The sequence below is a fragment of the Stenella coeruleoalba genome, assembly GCF_951394435.1.
Source record: "Stenella coeruleoalba genome assembly, chromosome: 5".
NCBI lineage: Eukaryota > Metazoa > Chordata > Mammalia > Artiodactyla > Delphinidae > Stenella > Stenella coeruleoalba.
The window spans coordinates 103,235,715-103,255,958 of record NC_137150.1 but is presented as its reverse complement, the minus strand read 5'-3'; the positions used below and the strand labels follow the sequence as shown (position 1 = coordinate 103,255,958).

General features: G+C 34.2%; 1 long non-coding RNA gene across 1 annotated transcript in view; it reads right to left on the bottom strand.

Moving 5' to 3' along the window:
* The window catches only part of LOC307186790, a 232,128-nt gene extending 223,546 nt beyond the window's left edge, over nucleotides 1–8,582 (bottom strand). The window contains exon 1 of the long non-coding RNA XR_013828466.1: nucleotides 8,295–8,582. This is a non-coding gene — a long non-coding RNA (uncharacterized lncRNA). The remainder of the gene's footprint in view (nucleotides 1–8,294) is intronic.
* Between the last annotated feature and the right edge of the window lie 11,662 nt (nucleotides 8,583–20,244).

Here is a 20,244-nt window from a genome sequence, read left to right as displayed (position 1 = left end):
GTGGATTTAAAGTCAACTGTTGATCTTGGAAAACACTGGCATCCCTGGGCCCTGGCACAAGTATCCTGATTCAGTAAATTTGGCATGTGTCCCAGAATCTGTATATTAAATAGTATCTATCTACCTCCCCATCTAATTCAGTTGATCTTTATAATACACTTCGAGAAAAAAATTACTCTAAGGGTAACGGACAACTCTGGAAAAATCCCATTTTTAAAGCCTGCAAATAATATTCTATATAAAAACTTGGTCTAATTATTTTTGTAAAATATATTATAGCTAGTTGTGATAGGCAAGAAGAACACACAGAGATCCATGTAAATCTTGTTCAGCTGCCACTTTAAATATGCAGCTTTTCGATTCCAATTTGTTCCTTTGGTTCCCCTTAAGACATTTCCCTCTACCACCTAAAGAAACCTGACAAATGAAAAATAGTAATTTTTTTGGCTTTTAACTAAAAGTAGAATATATATCCTACAACAATGTAAAGAAAGCTTGTCAGAATAGAAATCTGCTAGAAAAACAAAAGCGAAAGGAAAGAGTAAAATAAATATTGATAGGAGAAGAAGTAAGGGAAAGTATATTGAATAAAGCAAGCTCAGGGTCCTGGAAGATTCTGCCCTTGACTTGGGAACTCACAGTAAGAGGACTTTGTATTTGAGAACTGTGTGTGAGAAGGGATGGTGGAGGGGAGAGAAAGAGAGCAAAGGGGATGGGAAGCATGTGGGGGATGTATGTCCATGCATGTGCACATGCATGCATGCTAGCATGCAGAACACACATACTTAATACCACAATATAAAATAAATTAATCTGCTTAGGGTTTTCTTTTTGTTTTTGTTTTGTTTAAACATGCTGCTGATACTTTGGAGGATAGATAATTCAAAGAAAACACATGAAAGTATATTTTTATTTTGAAATTACAAATATAAGGGAGGAGAGGGAAAGAATGGTTTTGATTATAGCTTTCAATTGTCTTATATACGTCAAGAACTTCCTTTTCTCTTCCTAAGTTTTAAAAGATTCAGAAACATTTGTTTGGATTTTATTTTCCTCTAGGTATTTTCCTGGCTATTCTCTTGGGTTCTGAGGGTCATTACTCAATAAATGGAGTTGGGGCAACTCCAAAGCTGAAAATAAATAGCAAACATGGGTAAAGGTTTAGGAAATAGAATGTATGTAAAAAGTCAATTTTGCTTTTGGAAGACATGAATAAAAGGTACTACAACCCTTTCAGCAATATCCAGGGCAATTACATAGAATACTTGTTCAGGTGCCCTTCATCTCCTTTGAGGCCAGATGAGAGGAAATGCATGAAGTTGGATTATTTACTTCTAAATACGAAAGAAATTCCTGAGACAGAAGACCAACAGCCATTGTAATTGTTGTGTGTATTTTAAATGTTTTAAAGGAGGCTTGTAACCGTATTACAAGATTTTCCAGTTAGAACTCCTTGGTCTCTGCTGGTTTAAGTATGTCCCTGAATGAGGGGAAAAAATGTAAGTGGGCTCCTGGAATGCATTCTATACCTATCATTCTGTAAATTAAAAATCCAAGTGAATATTTTCTTTTCCTCAGATAGTTCCAACTATCTGATGAGATGTTTTGGGGGAGTTTTCCCTGAATTAAACATAGATTTCTTTCCCATGATCCTCTTCTCCTTTTATTCTTCATCTCATTCATTCCCAATTACTTTCTTTCTCATGATAGTGGAAGTTAAAAAGGGTGGGACATGCAGAGAATGTTTTAGATGTAATCCTTCCTGCCTGAGTTAAAAAGCAGCATTTGGAAAAGTTTATGTTACAATTTTCTGAGATCTTAAATAGAAACCTTACTGAGATTAGTTTTTGAAAAAACATCAATAGCAACAGAAATACTAAAAATTACTTTAATAATTTAAAATGCCACTTTAATTATAATGGGAAATTATGAAGTGCTCTCATTTCAGAAAGCAACTGAACTTGATTGACTTAAGGAATGCCAAGCTGTATTTGTTAATTGCTGTAATCTACAGAGGTACAATGTAATGTAAGGTGCAAAGAAAAGATGCTATCGAAAACTCACGATGTCTGAAAGATATCCTGGATATGAGCTAGGTAACAGAAATAACTTTTTGTTTTCTGAAATTAAAACTATGTTTGTATACAAGAGATAATAATTAAATTTCCATTGACATAGTCTCTTACAACTTATATTTTTAAAATTTAATTTTACCCCAAAATATTTTTCAATAGTCCATTTTCTGTCAGTAAAGATGATAGAGTAGATGATTATTGTTGATAGAACAAATGGCTAACTTTAAAAAAATCTATATAATTTACATTCTAGCTTCTTCAGAGTAATAAATTAAGACATTTAAAAATTAAATTAAAATAATCTTTGTATCAAGAGTTTTTTCTCTCTACTTACCCTGTCTTATTTTATAAACTGAGTCATGATTTTGTTTGGACCCCAAACTTGTGTTTCTTTTTTGCCATAAGTTTGCTTTTCCAGGCTTTCTTGCAGCTAGGAGTGGCTGTGTGACAAATATTTGGCCAATAAGACACAAGAGAACATGCTGAGAGTTTCTCAAAAATTAGCATTGCCTCTTTCTTGTTCTCTGTACTTCAAACATGGACATAAGTAGAGTTGAAGAGACCATCTTTCGACCATGAGGCAAAAATGCATAAATACAAAAGCTCTGCAAAGCATGGTATGAAGAAATAGTTTTGATAATGATGTAAACTAATCCTTAGACTGCTTATCTCTAGGTTCCTGGTTAGGAAAATGATAAATGTCCTTATGATTTAAGTCACTTTTATTCAATACGCACAAGTTAGTTACTTGTATCTGGGTGTACTGCTTAGTGATGTATTCCCAAATGAGTTTTCAAAGCATGTGTTTCAGCCAAGAAGAGGATGTGTGATCCACATGTCAACCTATGAATAATCTTAAATCAGGAAAGCATGGGCCATTTATTTTTCTACCTTTCAAAAGTTATTTCATAATTTCTTGATTATAAGAAAGTATTCTTAAAATTGAGACCATATTCCTCTTTAATTTTACCAAGTACATTTTACATTTCTGAGACATTTATTTTCATAATTGCAAAGTTTGTATTTGTATGTAGCAATTACTTAATTGCATAAAAATTTACCAAAAGCCTGACAGGTAAAACATGTTTGAAAATATATCCTTCAACAGAAAACACTTCTGGATGAAAAATATCATTTGTAATTATTGTGATTGCTGAAAATGTTACTGAGTTATTCAGAACAATTAATATCCTTGTCAACAACTATAAATTTTATTCACACCAAAGAGAAAGATTCCCTATCAAAAATATAGTAAAATAATTTCTACTCAAAAGTAAATTAAAAAAAAAAAGTAAATAATATGTTCAAAGTATTTCAATATGTCCTGTAATAAATGCTGAAACAATGTGGGAAAATTTGCATTTGTTACCACTCCCCCACATATATATAACGAATGCAAATATTTTCACATTTATATATAAATATTTACACATATTTATATTTGTTCCCAATGTGCACTGGGATACACTTGATATCATGGTATTTAAGTGATTTTAGACACAATAGACTTGATTCATTTTTAGATTTTGGAAAGGAAATTTTTTTTTTTTTTTTGCAGTACAGTATGCGGGCCTCTCACTGCTGCGGCCCCTCCCGCCGCGGAGCACAGGCTCCGGAAGTGCAGGCCCAGAGGCCATGGCCCACGGGCCCAGCTGCTCTGAGGCATGCGGGATCCTCCCGGACCGGGGCAGGAACTGCGTCCCCCGCATCGGCAGGCGGACTCTCAACCACTGCGCCACCAGGGAAGCTCATGTTTCCCTTTTTTAATTAAGTGAAACTATGATGGGAACTCAAAGTTTTCATAATTTTTATTCTTGTTACTTTGTGAATTTATCTGAATGTGATACTGACATTCATTTTAAACTTTTGTAATGCAAATAAATTGGATTCCAATAAGTTATAAGAACTATGCAGTACAGCAATTTAATACATTTTAATACAAATATTGTAATATCCCAGCCTCAACTTTTCATTATTTGGGCAAGTGGAACAAAAGAAATAAGTTAAAGATAATCATCCCTTTGGTTTCCACAGACCACTTTCTTTTTTTTTTTAAACAATGGTTGAGTAATATGGTAAGTCAATAAAAGAGAAAATAAAACTATGATTTTTTCTCTTCAACAGATGAAATAATTATACAAATTTTAAATATAATGATTATATACATTGAATGAATAAATATACATTATCTTTGTGAAAAATAAAGCATATTTTAAAAAGGATTAAGAAAACTTAAGATAAGTATTTCCCAAAATAATAAATTTTGGGAAATAGAGAAAAATGGATTTGTAAATTACTGTATATAAGACTGAATTTTTCCCTGTAGTTACAGAAGGTCTGTGAAAAAAATTCCTTTTTATAAATTCTATTATGTTTTATGAATTTATTTTATAAATTCTGTTTTTTGGCTACTAACTTGGTTGTCTTCACTACCAACACGGTACCTTCTCAGATTGAAAAATTCTAAATTATCTCTGGTAAACATCTCAAGTGGTACTATAAGATATTGACAGGTTCTCATTCATTTCTTCTGAACTTAAGCCCTTACTTTAGTTAAACCATGTATAATATGGTATAATATGATATGCAATAAACTTAATCATTAACAATTTTTACTTTTAGTTGCAAGATCTGAGTGAAACAGACAATTCCTAACTCTACTCTGTCATATAGTTAATATGGGGTAGATTGGGGAAAATCTTGCCTAAACCAAGCCAGGTAATCTGTGTATACACCTTTCAAGAAAAATCAGAAATTCAATGAGGTGAAAATGAGTTTTCAGCTGAAATTGATAAGAATGAGTATGCAGTTAAAACAAGCTCTTAATCATTTCCATTATGAAGAAAGAACATAAACTTCATTATCAAATGAACAGGGGGAAAGCTAGGCCTTCATGATAGGGAGTTACGTGGGAGTGCCTCTTAGAATTCTTTTCTTCTCAAACAAACCCTCCCACATGGAACAAAGAAGCCAATGCCTTTCCTCTCATCTCTCCCCTTGTCCCTACTGTTTTTAATAATGTATATCTGACATGCTAACAATAAAACACATGTCCTTTCATTGTTGACTGATCTGATAATGGCAGTCTGATAATGGCTTAAGAGGAAGGATAAGTGGAATCACATATCCAGGGTCTCCTTTGTTGATAGTATAACCAGGAGTGTATTTCCAATTTGCAGTTTGGTGCTGCATCTTTAGAAGTGCCACATTTGGTACTGTGCCATTAATCTACCAAACTCAGGGGTCAACTGTTCCGACAATGTGTGAGAATGAGGAATCAAAGATATGGACATTGCAGAAGTTTGCGAAAAACAAACGAAACAGTTTGTTTCCCAGGGTGGTTTTTTTTTTTTTTAATCTCCAGACATAAAATAATAAAATAGGATTCTGAGAAAATCTAAGTATACCATATGATATGTACACACGCTTTATACAATCTATAGATTTGGCTTGAAAAATGTTTCATGTTTTCCATAATGAATGAAGAATCAATCTGCTTTATGTTTTACCATTTGGAATTAATCCAAGACCAAATACTTTCCAGATTATTCTCACAATTTTTCTGCATCTCAAACTCTTCTTTAGGTGAAAATACATCTTTTCAATAATTTAAACTTTTTTCTACTATTAACATGTGTTACTTGGGTAATAATAAAAAATTGTGTTTAAAAGCTAAATTGTAAACTTTGATAAAGACCTTCAAAAAGAAAAGTCTATGATTACAAAAATCAGAAAAGGCTTATGTTAGAATATTAACTTTTCCCAGCCAATAGTAACATGTTGTTTTCATAAAGTTCTCTTTCTGAAGGGAATCCACTCTCTGATTAACCAAAATGCATTACATTAATAATATATTTTTTGTCTTACATAAAGTGATAGTGATTGAAATTAAGCCTTTTCTGGTGTTGAGGACATATTTACAGTTAAGAGACTCAAATTCATCTACAAAACATTTGTCTTTTTAGGATTCATATATATGTATATATGTATATATATGTATCATATATATGTAATTTGTTACTTTCTCCTGTTTTTCCTTTGATTAAGAATTTTTAAAATGAGATTAAGCTACATATACATGACTTATATTCTTTTAACATTAATAATTATCGCTCAAAATACTGTGGTACAAATGAATACTCTAGGTAAACTTACTTTTTATTCAAACATCCCTTCTATTAGAATTGATTTTAATTTTAAGGTAAAATGGCATGAAGACTTTTAGTAATACTTTTAGTTGTATACTCAAACTGTTCAATAAAATATAATATAGACACATTTAGGATATGATGTTCTGTGCACATGGGGTTACCGGAACTTAATATGTGGCTTTTATTTTTTGTTACCGGAACTTAATATGTGGCTTTTATTTATGTCTTTGCTGAGCTGCTATACATAAGAAGGAAAGAAAAAAATGTTATGTATCAGTTTAGTAAATACCATTTAAATTAATGTTTGAAGTGAACAGGTGAAGAAAATGACTAACAATTTGTGAAACAAATGATTAGCCATAAGTATAGAGAGGTATTAAATTAATAAGTTTGCTATGCACTAATTTATGTCAACTCAATGGAAACTCCTCTTAAGTGAAAACTTGCTAACAAAAGAAACTTGTTAGTGAAATATTATCTTATTCAAGCCTAAACACTTAAAAAGGCTTTTGTACCCACCTCTCATGGGAAAATCTACCAACCTTAAAGCTTCTGCAATAAATAACCCATTTTAACGTTTTGCTTTCCAATATGCATTTTCAGGGTGGACAAATACCTTAATGCATTTCCTCTGAAAATAACATATTATGTTAAAGTGTACATTCTTTCTTTCAAACGGTTTTTAGAATTCATGCAACCCTGTAGTTATATTAGAAAAAAATATTTCGAGTGCAAAAATAGGCTGTAGAAAACCATAAGTTTTGAGAACAAACTTTTTTTAAAATTTATTATTTATTTATTTAGTTGCACCAGGTCTTAGTTGGGGCACGCGGGATCTAGTTCCCTGACCAGGGACTGAACCTGGGCCCCCTGCATTGGCAGCCTGGAGTCTTAACCACTGGACCACCAGGGAAGTCCTGAGAACAAACTTTTAATAAGACTTATACATAAACTATGAGTTGAGCAAAAGGTTCTCATGAAGTCTTGATGTGGTAAGATTTTTCTTGCAACAGCAACTTTAATTGCACTGTATCACGAGACAAACATGAGTTTTTATTAGGGAAGAAAGGTAAAGATTAATTTCTTTCTCTGGGTAAGGAAGAAGGGCAATATTATCACCAGGGAAGCTTCCAAGTCCAAGTCAAGTACAAGTGTGACAGTTTACCCCTGAAATGAATACTCCTTTCACCTCCTGAATAGCTAGATCCTGTATTTCTAGGTTTCCGATAGTGTCTCTCAATAGACATAGTTTAACTTGAATGTTACAATGTCTTTCATGCCAAAGATGTCTCCAAATCTTAATAGGGTTAAATTTTATCTTACAATATCCTATTAATTAAATGGAACTTTTAATTGAAATGCATAGCTGAATTTTTATAAAGGTATGTAAATGGTTTCATTTTCTTTCATGTGACTGTGATATTGGTAATAACAAATGTTTTTATTTGGGATTAAAAAGTAGAACTTAAGAAAAGTTTATAATAAGTATTACTCTCAAAAGACACATCTTTACAGATGAAATTAAAATTGGATCATCTTTAACTCATTTTGCACATCAAAAAATCAAGGTTGCCTTGCCAATATTCTTTCACAGAATTTAGTTATTTTCTTCTCCTAAACATATGCATTTTGAAGAAGATGCTACTTGACATAGAACTGTTTATGAACTTTCCTTTAACATAATTTTTATAGGAGTCATCCATCTTGTCACAGAAACAATGGAGTATAAGTGTGATATAACAGGAAAGAGTAAATAGGAACTACCAAGTAGAATTAATACAATATTAAATGCTATATATCCAAAATGCAGCAGGGCAGCAAATTCACTTATATTAAAAAGTAGGTACAAAAAGAAAAGTAGCTTCTTTTACTTTAATTTTTTCATAAGGCCAAAATCCACTAAACAAGAGGGATAGCTTAAAAATTGAAAAAAAAAGTAATATTTCAGTATTTTCTAGTTTAAAGGTCTCTTTTCTGTTAAAAGACTGAAACTGTCATCTGCAAAGCCGATGCATTAACAATTCCCAGGAAATAAAAATAGAATCTGGGTAATAAAATAAAGTCTAACCTTTTCTTTTCCTTTGTGCTTAGCGCAGTCTCACTTGCTTGTAGGTCACTGCGTACAGAAGCCTCACACCAAGTCCATCAGACATTAGTAAGAAATAGTTACTCCGGCACCTCAGTCAGACTTGTGGAGAAGCACCGCACCCGACACTCAATTCAAGATGGCGGCGGCGGGCCGTGCGCAGAGACGCTGCTCCCGGCACTGCGATCTGCAGCGTGAGCAGCGCAGTTGCATCCGCCCTGCGAGAACTCCACCCCTTCCCCCTGCTGACGAAATCCCTATAAAGCAGCCTCGCCCGCAGCCTCGCCCACAGCCTGTTAGGAGAGGCTTGAGCTCTGGAGCGGGAGCTTACAAGTCTCCGTTCTCTGATCAGAGAATACAACTTTCCTTTGCTTCTGAACTGAACTCAGTCTCCTGTTGGCTCCCGGGACACCAGGTAGGAGGAGCCTTGTTGGGCCCGACTTGAAAAGGTCAGTAACAAACCTATTCAAAGTTTCTTTTCTATAGAGTTGATTTCACTCTCTTTCTTCAGGTAAACGCTCTTTCAGGTTTTATCCTCTTTCCCTTCCCCAGCCCCCAAGAGGATTGTGGGTGTGTTTGGGTAGGGAGAGTGTGTTTAGCAACAGGGCAGCAGGCATTCTTCAATGCAGAATCTTCTGGATCTTCCTTGTCCCTTTGGAGTGGCTGGAGAAATCTAGTCAACCTGATTGAGTGGCAATCTTTCTTCACATTATATTCAACTATTAACCTAAGGCAGCAAGCCTTGTGGCCAAGCCATCATAGACAATGTGGTTTCTTCTCTACTTTGTGGAAGAAACTTTTTAATCTGATTCCTCTGGATTTCTTTCTTAATATGTCAAAGAAAGGTAAAAATTTCTGTTCACTCAAAACCTGACTTTGCAAAATTATACTTTGAATGCCATCTGAGGAGTACTAGTTATCCTTTTTTTTTGCATTCCTTTGGCAACAACCTTAATTGTCCTTTATTAAATCTACTAACTTGAGATTATTAAGAAACAAAGTGATATTGATAAAAGTACAAAAGGAAAACAATACATTTAATACATTTTTAAAACACATATTTGAAGTGAAGATGATGTGGGTTTAAAAATAATTAAAATAAAGCTGAAAGTTAATAATGGTTCCCTTAATTAACTAATCAATGGATTTCCTTACCCTAAAAACATTGAGTATTCATATATTCTAAACAGTGTTCTACATCCTGGAAATACATCATTGAACACAACACACAAAACTTTTGTCCTATTTGAGCTATTTTTCCTGTGAACAGCACAGTTATTAATCTTATTTTTTCCCTGGCTTTCAGCACCTATATGCTGTATGCTGATAACTATATCCTGATAACTACTATCAGTGAAAGTGTAATCCAGAAAACAGAAACCACTGTAAGGATTCAAAAAAGAGGACTTTAATAGAGTCATTTGGTACATAGGGGATAAAGGAGCTAAGAAGATAAAAGGGGAGCAATGAGGTAACCAACATGTTACCAACAGCTACACTCTTAGATGAGAGGATCAAAGAATGGAGATAGAATTACCAGATATCAGAGCCAGCCTGTGGGGTGGGAGTTGGAGCCACAAAGGGTATTCAGCCACCACTAGAGATATTATTCAAGGCAAAAGGAGAGGGAAAGAAATACACTTGATTCTCCACTCTTTCACTTTCCAACCTCTCACCAGTGTCTGTCATCAGCCAAAACCCAATGTGAGACATGGCCAGCAGTGATTAGCCTGCTTGCGATGCAGAGCACAACAGGGGAAGGATGAGGATACACTTATCTGAGGAAAAACAGGACAAGCCTGGCACAACTGCCAAACTGATATCTCCTGTTATTGTTTTCCTTCTGAACTCCAAGTCATGTGTTCAGATGCCTTTGTGAGATTTCCCTTGGATATGTAAAAGGCACAGTATACTGAATATGAAAAATATTGAACTTTGATTAGGAACACATGCATACACACACACACACACACACACACACACACACAGTGAAACACACCAACAAAGCTTAACTAACTAATATGTGACCATTCATATTCCCCTGGTACACTGTAAACTATGTATTATCACAGCTGTTCAAGCATTAAGGTAGGGATTGGTCATTCCTCTTCTCTTGCCTTTACCTCCCTTCTCCTGACCCTGTTCATTTCATATATAAGTCCTATCTCTAAAACATTCTGGGTCCATCTACTTCTCTTCATTTCCGCAACTAATAAATCTAAACCACCATTACTTTTACTCTGGATTTTTGCAATATCTCCTAACTGCCCTATTGTGGTAGAATGTATTTTTCAAAGGTGTCTGTATCAAAATCTCTTATCTTGCATAATTTTCTTGCCATAATTTTCTTGTCACATCCCTCTCAAAAGGTAAAATCCATTTCTCTACCCACTTGAATGTGTGAGGGCCTGTTACTGGTTTGACCAATAGAATAGAAGAGGTGTAACACTGACCCAGTACCAAGACTTCACTTTCCTGTTTCTTGAAGCCAGGAAGAAATGTGACTACCAGAAACTACCATGCCATGAGGTGCCTAATCCATGTGGCAAGATCCTGCAGGATGAGACCACCTTTAAAAAGAAAGAGGCCAAGAAGCACTTCTAGTGCCAGATATATGAACGAAGAAGATATCTTGGAAGTACATCCCCAAATCTCCAGATGTCTAAATAATATCCTCCAAATGCTAAGTATAGAATTATCATAAAATTCAGCAATTCCACTTCTAGATATCTACCCAAGAGAAATGAGAATATATATCTACACAAAAACTTGTACATGAACGTTCATATTAGCATTAATTCATAATAGGCAAAAAGTAGAAACAACCCAAATGTTCATGAACTGAAGAATGAATAAACAAAATATGGTATATTTATACATATGCAATGGAATATTATTTAACAATAAAAGGAATGTAGCACGGATACATGCTACAACATGGATGAACCTTGAAAATGTTATGCTTAGTGAAAACAGTGAAAGAACCCAGTCATGAAAGTCTACATATTATATGATCTCATTTCTCTTGAATGTCCAGAGTAAGCAGAGCTATAGAGACAGAATGTAGATTAATGGTTGAAGAAGGCAAGCTGGGAAGTGTGTATGTTGGTGGAGGGAGATGAGTGGGTGTTGAGTAAGAATGAGGAAAAAGTGCTGAGTTTATGGTTTCATTTTAGGGTGATGCAAATGTTCTAAAATTAGATTAAAGTGATGGTTTCATAAGTAAAAACCATTAAAGTATAAATTTTAAATGGGGGAACTATATGATATGTAAGTTATATCTCGGTAAAGCTGTTAAAGAAAAACAACTCTAATCCAGACATGTCAATCCTTTATTAAAACGATTCTTTGACTTCGCATCCTCCCACAATAAACTGCAGGCTCTTATCCTAGGCCCATAACCCTAAGAATAAATCCCTATGAGGTCACAACCTGTTCTACCTTTCTGATCTTACCTCTGGCAGCTCTCCCAAAAGTCCACTGTATTTCAGCTCTGCTGATTTTTTTCAGTGCTTCCATAGTCTGAATTTGTTCTTTTCCTATGGTATTCATACCATAATTATGCCTAGACCTGGAAAAGTCTTCCCCCAGGTCTCCACATGTCTACATCCTTGTAGCCGTTTGGGTCTCAGCTTAATATTAACTTCTTAAGGTAGATTCACACAATCAAAATAGTTTGCTAGTCACTCTCTTACACAGCATTTTGTTGTCTTCATGGCACTTCTAACACTATAAGACATCATTGAGTTTGTTTTATTTATTTACTTATGATGTCTTTTTCTCCCACTAGAATTTGAGCTCCATGAGAGTTGAAATCTAATCTCTTGATTATCACTTTGCAGCACCTGGAAGAGTGCTCCGAGTAGATGCTTCCTAAATATTTGTTCACTGAGGAATTCTTTACATTTAATTATCTTCTTATATTTACCAACATGGAGCAAATGATAGCTTTTCAAAACAGCTATATGTATCATTGTTTGTAATCTTCTTTCTCACCTTTCTCTGCTTCCTGCTAGGGAAAGCTCAGGCTGCCTTTAGATCAGACCAGCACTGCCCAAAAGGATGCTTCAACCAGTTCAAACAGATACCTGCCTGTATCACAGATCTTCCCGTTGCTACAGTAACAATGGAAATATCTTACAAAATATTTTATAAGTGTTTACACTTTATATTTTACTATTTATGATATAAATTGGTGAAGACAGGCCATTATGGCAGGGAATCAGGAAAAGTAAATTCTTGCCTAGATTTTGTTCTCAAAGGGATCGAGTTACTCATCTGAGTGCATAAAATATTGAACATTTTCTAGACCACTTCTGAAATCTCTTCTGTTTCCAACATCAAAAAAAACTGGGCTACAGGAACAATGCAGATATCCTAGGAGCACTAAGAAGTTCTAGGTTTATCCCTTCATGGTTGTCCCTGATTTAATCTAATTGCTTCCCTAATTTGCTGGGTAGGATTTTCTACTTCATGAGAAATTTCGTGTGAGAAATTTCATGTGTTGAGCTGATTCACAATCTCATGGCACTCCCTTGCCAGCCCAGTTTAGCCCACTCCTACAACTGATGCTGGGTGGCATTATGTCTTGCTGCCTTCTCCACTTACCTCCTGCACTGGGGCTACCCATCAGCATCAAAGGCATTAGCTCAGCACTGGTTCACCCGGCCAGGCCTGAGGTTGCACACTGCATGTGGGTGAGTAGAAACTCTCTCTCCTTGATCATCCCGTAAGACCTTATACATTCCTTATATAGTGCTATGTTAGTTTGCAGTTATTGATTCACTTGTCTGCGTCTCCTTGAGACATTGGGGCTGGGACAATGACTTGCTTTACATATTGCTATTGTTATGGCAGTGTCTGGAATTAAAAAGTGATAAGAATATCTACATTCATTGAGTGCTTGTTGTCATCGGGTATCATACTAAATGCTTTTTATCTTCATGACAAAAAGTTTTCAAGACAAAGTTGTGATGATACCTACTCATAAAGTAGGCACTACTTGTATCCCCATATTACTGATGTGAAAACAAAGCCCCAGAGAGAATAAGTCATTTGCCTTATGCCACATAATTCACAAGAGGCAAGCTAAGATTTCAATCCAGAGAATCTGGCTCCAGGCTCATTAAAGACTAAAGACTATGCTCTATAGCATTTAAAATGTGCTTACTAATTACAGAATGAATTAATAAGTTCTTAGGACAAAATGGTACAAGGTGGTTAGAACCTTGACTAAATACAGATTTTGACTTTCCAACTTATTAGCTTTATGAATTTGAGTAAATTGTCTCAACTTTCTGTATTCTTTGCCTTCATTGTTATATGTAAAAAAAATAGTACAGGTTTATCATCAAGAGGTTGGGTAAGTTTTGATTCCACTATGTGCTTAGAAGATGAAAATAAGAAATATTAGTGAACTGTTTTAATGTTTATCACAGTAGTCAGCATATGTTCACTATCCTTATTTTTGATGTGACTATTATTTGAAAAGGTCCTATATAACTTTATTATTAGGAGAATATACCCTACTCAGTTCAATTTAGAACATGGCTTTTGAATCATTCTCATGTGCAAAGCATATGAGACATCATTCTCATGTGCAAAGCATAAAGGACAACCAGAGTTCTGATGCTCAAGAAGCTTATATTGAAATGATGGAGTCTGATATGTATAAATTTAATATTGATGGTACAATGTAAATTTATAGGATGATTCTATAAATAAAATATCTTGGGTTACAGAAAATACAGTAATAAATGCTAACTGAAGATCTACACCAATAACATCTCAAGTAAATTACAGGAGAAGATTACCATCCATCAGAATACAATGGAGAAAATGGGGAACACTCACCCAAATAAGGAGACGAGAAGAATAAAGACAGCATGGTACAAAAGTGCCTCATGACCAGAGTTCAGCCCATGTCAGAGTGTGGAAGCTTTGGATAATGGATCTGGGCCTTGTTGAGAATTATGAATACCATGCTACAGCGCTCAGGCTTTATTCTTTGGAAACTGAAGAACCAACTGACTTTTAGATCAGGAACATAAATGATCAGATTTAAATTTTAGAAGGATGAATGTGTGGTTGTGCTTTTTTTTTCTCCTGGAGAGAACTGAGGAGAACTTTCTGGATTCAGTAATGAAGAAATACAGGGATAAGTTTCCTCCAGAAGTATAAGAAGGCACATAAGAAATGCAAGGAAGAAATATCAAAGAAAAATTTAAAAGGCAGTATAGCTATAAAACCCAAAAGAAAGGTGACCACTTGAGTATAGAAGAGAGGAACAAATTGGATATGGCAGTAAGATGCTTAACACACAAGAAGAGGTAACTGGAAGTAATTGAGGGTCCCAAAAAAGTGGGATGGTAATGAAGAAATGAGTTTGAGTTACATCATATGAATTAGAGGTGTATGCAGGAATTTCACATGGAGCTGTTTAGATATTAACTAGTGGTCAAACAGAAGCATGAAAAGAAAAGAAAAGTCAAGGAAAGAGAGATTGTGTGTATGTAGGAGATTGTGTGTATATAGAAGTGGATGGGAAATTAGGTCAAGAGCTGCAGACAGGTCATATACAAGATAAGTTTGTGGAAAGGCCGAGCAACATAGCAATTAGAAAATCGTTGGTCATTTTTTAGTTTAGTCTTAGCTGAATAGTGAGGGCAGAAGCTGTTTTCAGTGAAGGGAAGAGAGAAGTAAATTTGGGATGATAAAGTGGATTACAAATTCAAAGAGTTTGGAAGAAAGAAGAGAAGTTATCATGTTTCTCCACTGCTCTACACCTCCCAGTCACTTCCAATCTCACTCCAGATGAAATATGAAGTTCTTATCACAGCCTAGAATCCGCTGCATTGTTTAGCCTTCTGATGATTCTCTAAACTCATCCTCCCCACTTTCCCTATGATCCCCTACAGCTAACTCTGCTGTAGCACATGGGTGTCCTGGCTATTTCTCTAACAAAACACGCAGACCTTTGCCTGTCTCAGGTCTTTGTGTTTGCAGTTCCTGTAATTTCCGCAGTTTTTCACAAGGCACTACATTGATTCTTTTTGATAAGTATCACCTTAACAAATAGACTTTCCAGGACACTTGATTTTAAAAAGCCTACTCCCTTTCATCCTGTCCCTTCCCTATTCTTCCTTTTTAGCTTCTATTACAACCTGACATCTTAAAATTTTATTTGTTTTTTTATCCTCGTCCCATCCCCTCCCTGTCTTTTCAGACTGTAAGCTACAGTAGAGCAGGAATTTCCTCTGTTTTATCCAATGCTATATTCGTAGTATCTAGAATAGTGCCTGGCACATACTAGGTGTTCAATAATTATTGATTAAATACATGAATGAAAGTATGACAGTATGGGGCTATACTTAGAAAGAGAAATTAAGGTAAATGAAGGATTTTTCCAGTTGGGTTAGGGTTAGGGTTAAGCAATTGAGACTATTTGTATCTGGAGAGAAAGAATCCATATGGAGAAGAGGTTGAGGACACCTTGAAAGGAGAGAGGGTATAAATAGGCAATGGAACAATATTCTGCAAGGGGTATGCAGAAGAGGATTGTATCAGGGCAGCAGGTCAGGGATAAATCTCAGAAAGGAATAGGAGAATTTCTCCATCTGAAATCTAAGGAAAAGGGATGGTTAGAAATGAAAATAAAATTTGAGGAAGGAAATTGGATTCTTAAACTATGAAGAATTCAAGAATTCCAAAACAGGCTAGAAGGAAAGGTAGGGCAGAAGCTTAAGGAGAGGTGGGGGAGGGAAACCTCCAACATGTTGCTTACAGTGAAAAGAGAAGACATGCAGATTTCCTGGAAGTCAGTCCAGGGCAGAATTCTTCCCTCTTCATCACACTTGCCTTGCAAATTGTTTTCAGTATGATCATGTTTCCAGCACAGAGCCATGTGTTCCATTTAAAATGAAATTTTATTCTACTAAGTTCTTCAGATATAGTCTATTGTGGGGGGAAATAGGCAAATATGGGATGTCAGTGTATTTTACTCACTGAAATTAACCTATATGTGTGTGTGTGTGTGTATATATATATATATATAGATAGATAGATTCTTGCATATATCATATATGTATATATTATGTATATGTATATATATATGTGTGTATATGAATATAGGTAAATAGATGTATATGTATCTATAAATATATAAATACATATATATGTGTGTATATATATATATATATATATATATATATAAAGCTAAAGTATAGTAGATAAAATTAGTTGGGCTTCAGTTTTCTTAGAATCTCCTTGTGGACTTGCAAGAAGCTAGTATCTTTCTATCTTGAAACTGAATTTTCCACTTGATTCCTGGCAGAAGCCATCATCATCTGTTCAGACTGATGAGAGTTGTTGTTTAAGCTTTAATGGGACAGACCACAGAATATTTATCCCTCTCTGATGATCCAGCTGCTTTACTAAATGTTGTCATTTCTTTTAACTGTTCTGGCATTAGAAAGCAAATGACAACATTTTTTTTCTATCTATAAAGTAGTACATGACTGTTAAAAGAAAACATACAACAAAGAACATAAAAATTATCCATGATTTTACAATTACCAGTGTAATTGTTTGATAATTTTTATTGGTGTTTTCCTTTCTAACCTATTTTTCTGTGTATATGTCCAGTTTTTAATTGTTCCAACTAATAATATATACAGTTCTACAGTCTGATTTTTTTTTTATTTCTATCATTAGCATTTTTTCCAGGTAATTAAGTGCTCTTGGAAAGATTAGTTTTTTATAGCTGCATAATATTCTATCTTGTGGCATTTATTTAACCATTGTCTATTTGGAATTTCTTTGATTTTCTTTTTGTTATAAATATTACTGCAAAAACTTTTCTACACAAATTCTTCATCTATTTAAGGGAATGAGTTTTAAAGTTCTTTGAAACATTATCATTGTTTCTGTGAAAGATTATCATCATAACTGCTGAGTTTTTGTTTTTAAACCAATACATCAGACAGAACATGGGATACTAATACTTAATTTCATATTTATATATTGTTGCTTATAGTGTCTAAGAAGTTGCTTTTTGGGTTGTTACATTATCTTACCCAAGTATTCATAGTCAGTAATTCTCATGAACTTGTGTCCTGTCTTGTATTAATACATTTGTTAAATTTATTAAAGCTAAAAGAAGTAAATTTTGTGCCATATGTGTTCTCGGACACACTAAGTTAGAAATAGCACTAAATTCTGTATTTAGATTGTATTTTTTATAATCATCATGGGGAACAACATTTCTATAAATTTTGTTGCAACTAGTAGATAATATTGTCATCAAGACCAATATTTGGACACTGGGAGTTACTTGAAAATTGTTTTATTTAAACTTAAGTGGATTTTTTTTTTGCATCAAAATATTCCCTGATAGTATTAAAGCAGGTATTAAGTTTTTCAGAACATACCTTATAAATGAAATACAGTTATATGAAAGATTGCTTTTTCCCTGGGTAGAAATATCCTGCTCTGTAGCATTTCAAGAGCTATTTCTTTTCGCTGTTCTTGTTCCAGGAACATAAGTGCTCTTGAGTGAATGGATAATGTTGGTTGAGAGAAAAGAATAGAGGGGGATAAATCTCACATGTTTCTTTTTGGAATTCGTCAATGGCATCTGCTAATGTTCACAGCAGACAAAGTTGCTTAAAATGCAGACATTTGCTGTTCCCACTACAATCGATATTGCACATCTTTCATACTTTAAAGACTGATTTTACTGTAAATCTTCTAGCATTCCTTAGGTGATAAACGGCAAGCTTTTAGGGACCAGACCATTTCAACTAACATAGCAACTGTATTTCTATCATGAAGATCTATTTAAAATAAAATGGACTTTGTTTCTGATATAACTTCAAGAAATGAAAAGAAGACTGACCACCATTCTTATAACTTCTGCGGCCAAATCATCAGATGGTGCTTAGTTTCATTTGTTTGTGTGTGTGTTTCTTATTGGAACTTAAAATGCTCTTCTTAGAGCATTATAGTGTAAGAGAAAGAAAGCCTTCAAAAAAAATATGGTACTTTCTCCTGGATCATTTAACTTCTACCCGAAGGCACATATAATTTACAAAGTTTTCTAAATCCTATAATTTTCTTCTGGGGAAACTATCTCTCTATCCAGCCCAAACCTTCCATAGGCACAAAGTGTTACAGTGTATAATAAGGAACAAATTGGTGACCCCTAGAAAGGGGATCCAGAATTTCCACTGCTATTGTCACAGAGCTGAGCTCCTGGTCATTGGATAACCATTTTGATATTTGCAGAGATCTTGGGGGTAGAGAACATGAAGGGAAGTAAAAAAGTAGCTTGAGTAGTTTTCAAGAAGAATGTAACTTAAAATATATGCTTAGTGTAGCTTAAGAATAAAATTTCAAATTTTTAAACCATTCTCACACTTGTAAAAAAAAAAAGGAAACTTGTATTGATCTTATAGAATGTTTACTTGTTGGTTTTATTTCTTCTAAAGAAATCATTTTTTATTTATAGGAGATATTTGGAGATGACAGGTGCTGTGTCTCCTATGACCTAAAAGCCCTGCTTTTTTGGAAGACAGTAAGTTATTTTTGGTTTTGAATAGAGGGTAGAGAAAGATAATGGAGGGGACATCATGGTAGTCAAGCCCTTTACTGATTGGTATTGAATGATGGTTTATTTTAAATATGTTCTTGAAGGAAGTTCTAAGACAATACAATAGGGAAATAATGGTCTTTTCAACAAATGATATTAAGACAACTGGACACCTGTATGTAAGAACTTGAAGTTGGATTCCTTTCTTATACCATACACAAAAAAAGTAATTAACAGTATCATAGACCTTAATGTAAGAGATAAAACTATAAAAGGATTAGAATAAAACACAAATATAAATATTCATGCCCTCAGATTAAGCAGTAGTATTTATAATATCTTTTATAAGTGGGATCATATCAAATACACAAGTGACAAACTTTTTAAAATAGCTAAACTAACATTCATCAAAAATAAAAACCTCTGTCTTACAAATGATAACATCAAGAAAATAAAAAGACAGCTCACAGACTGGTAGAAAATATTAATATATTTGATAAGGGACTAGAATTCCAAATATATAAGAAACAATTACAATTTAATAATAAAAAGGAAAATAACTCAATTGAAAAACTAGCAAGGAATTTGACTAGATGTTTCTTCCAAGAAGATACACACTGGGATAATAAGGGCCTAAAATTATGCTCAGCATAATGAAATATTAGGTAAATATAAATCAAAACCACCATGTTCATACCCCCTAAGATAGCTATTATCAGAAAGACAGATAATAACAAGTTCTGGGGAGGATGAAGAAAAATTGGACTTCTCATTCACTGCTGGTGAGTATGTAAAATGGTAACCTCTCGAGAAAACAGTTTTCCGTTCCTCAAAAAGTTAGGCATAGAGTTACTATATGACTCATAATTCCACTCCTAGTTATGTGCCCAAGGGAAATAAACATCCACCCAAAATTTATGCATGATAACCAAAAAGTGCAAATAACCCCAATGTTTATCAACAAATAAATGGATAAATAAAATATGGTATATCCATGCAATGGAACATCATTTGTGAATAAAAAAAATTAAGTATTAATTCAATTGCAACATAGTTGAATGTAGAAATTATTATGCTAAGTGAAAGAAGCCAGACACCAAAGACCATCTATTGTATGATTTTATTTGATGTAATTTCCAGAATAGGCAGATCTATAGAGACAGAAAGTAGATTAGCAGTTGCCAACAGCTGGGTGCTGGGGGCAGCAAAGAAAGAGCTAGGGTTAACTAGGGAATGCTTGCTAATAGGTAGGAGTTTCTTTTGGGATGATTAATATGTTCTAAATTTAGATGGTGACCGATGCTTGCACAGTTCTGTGAGTATACTAAAAAAAACATTAAATTG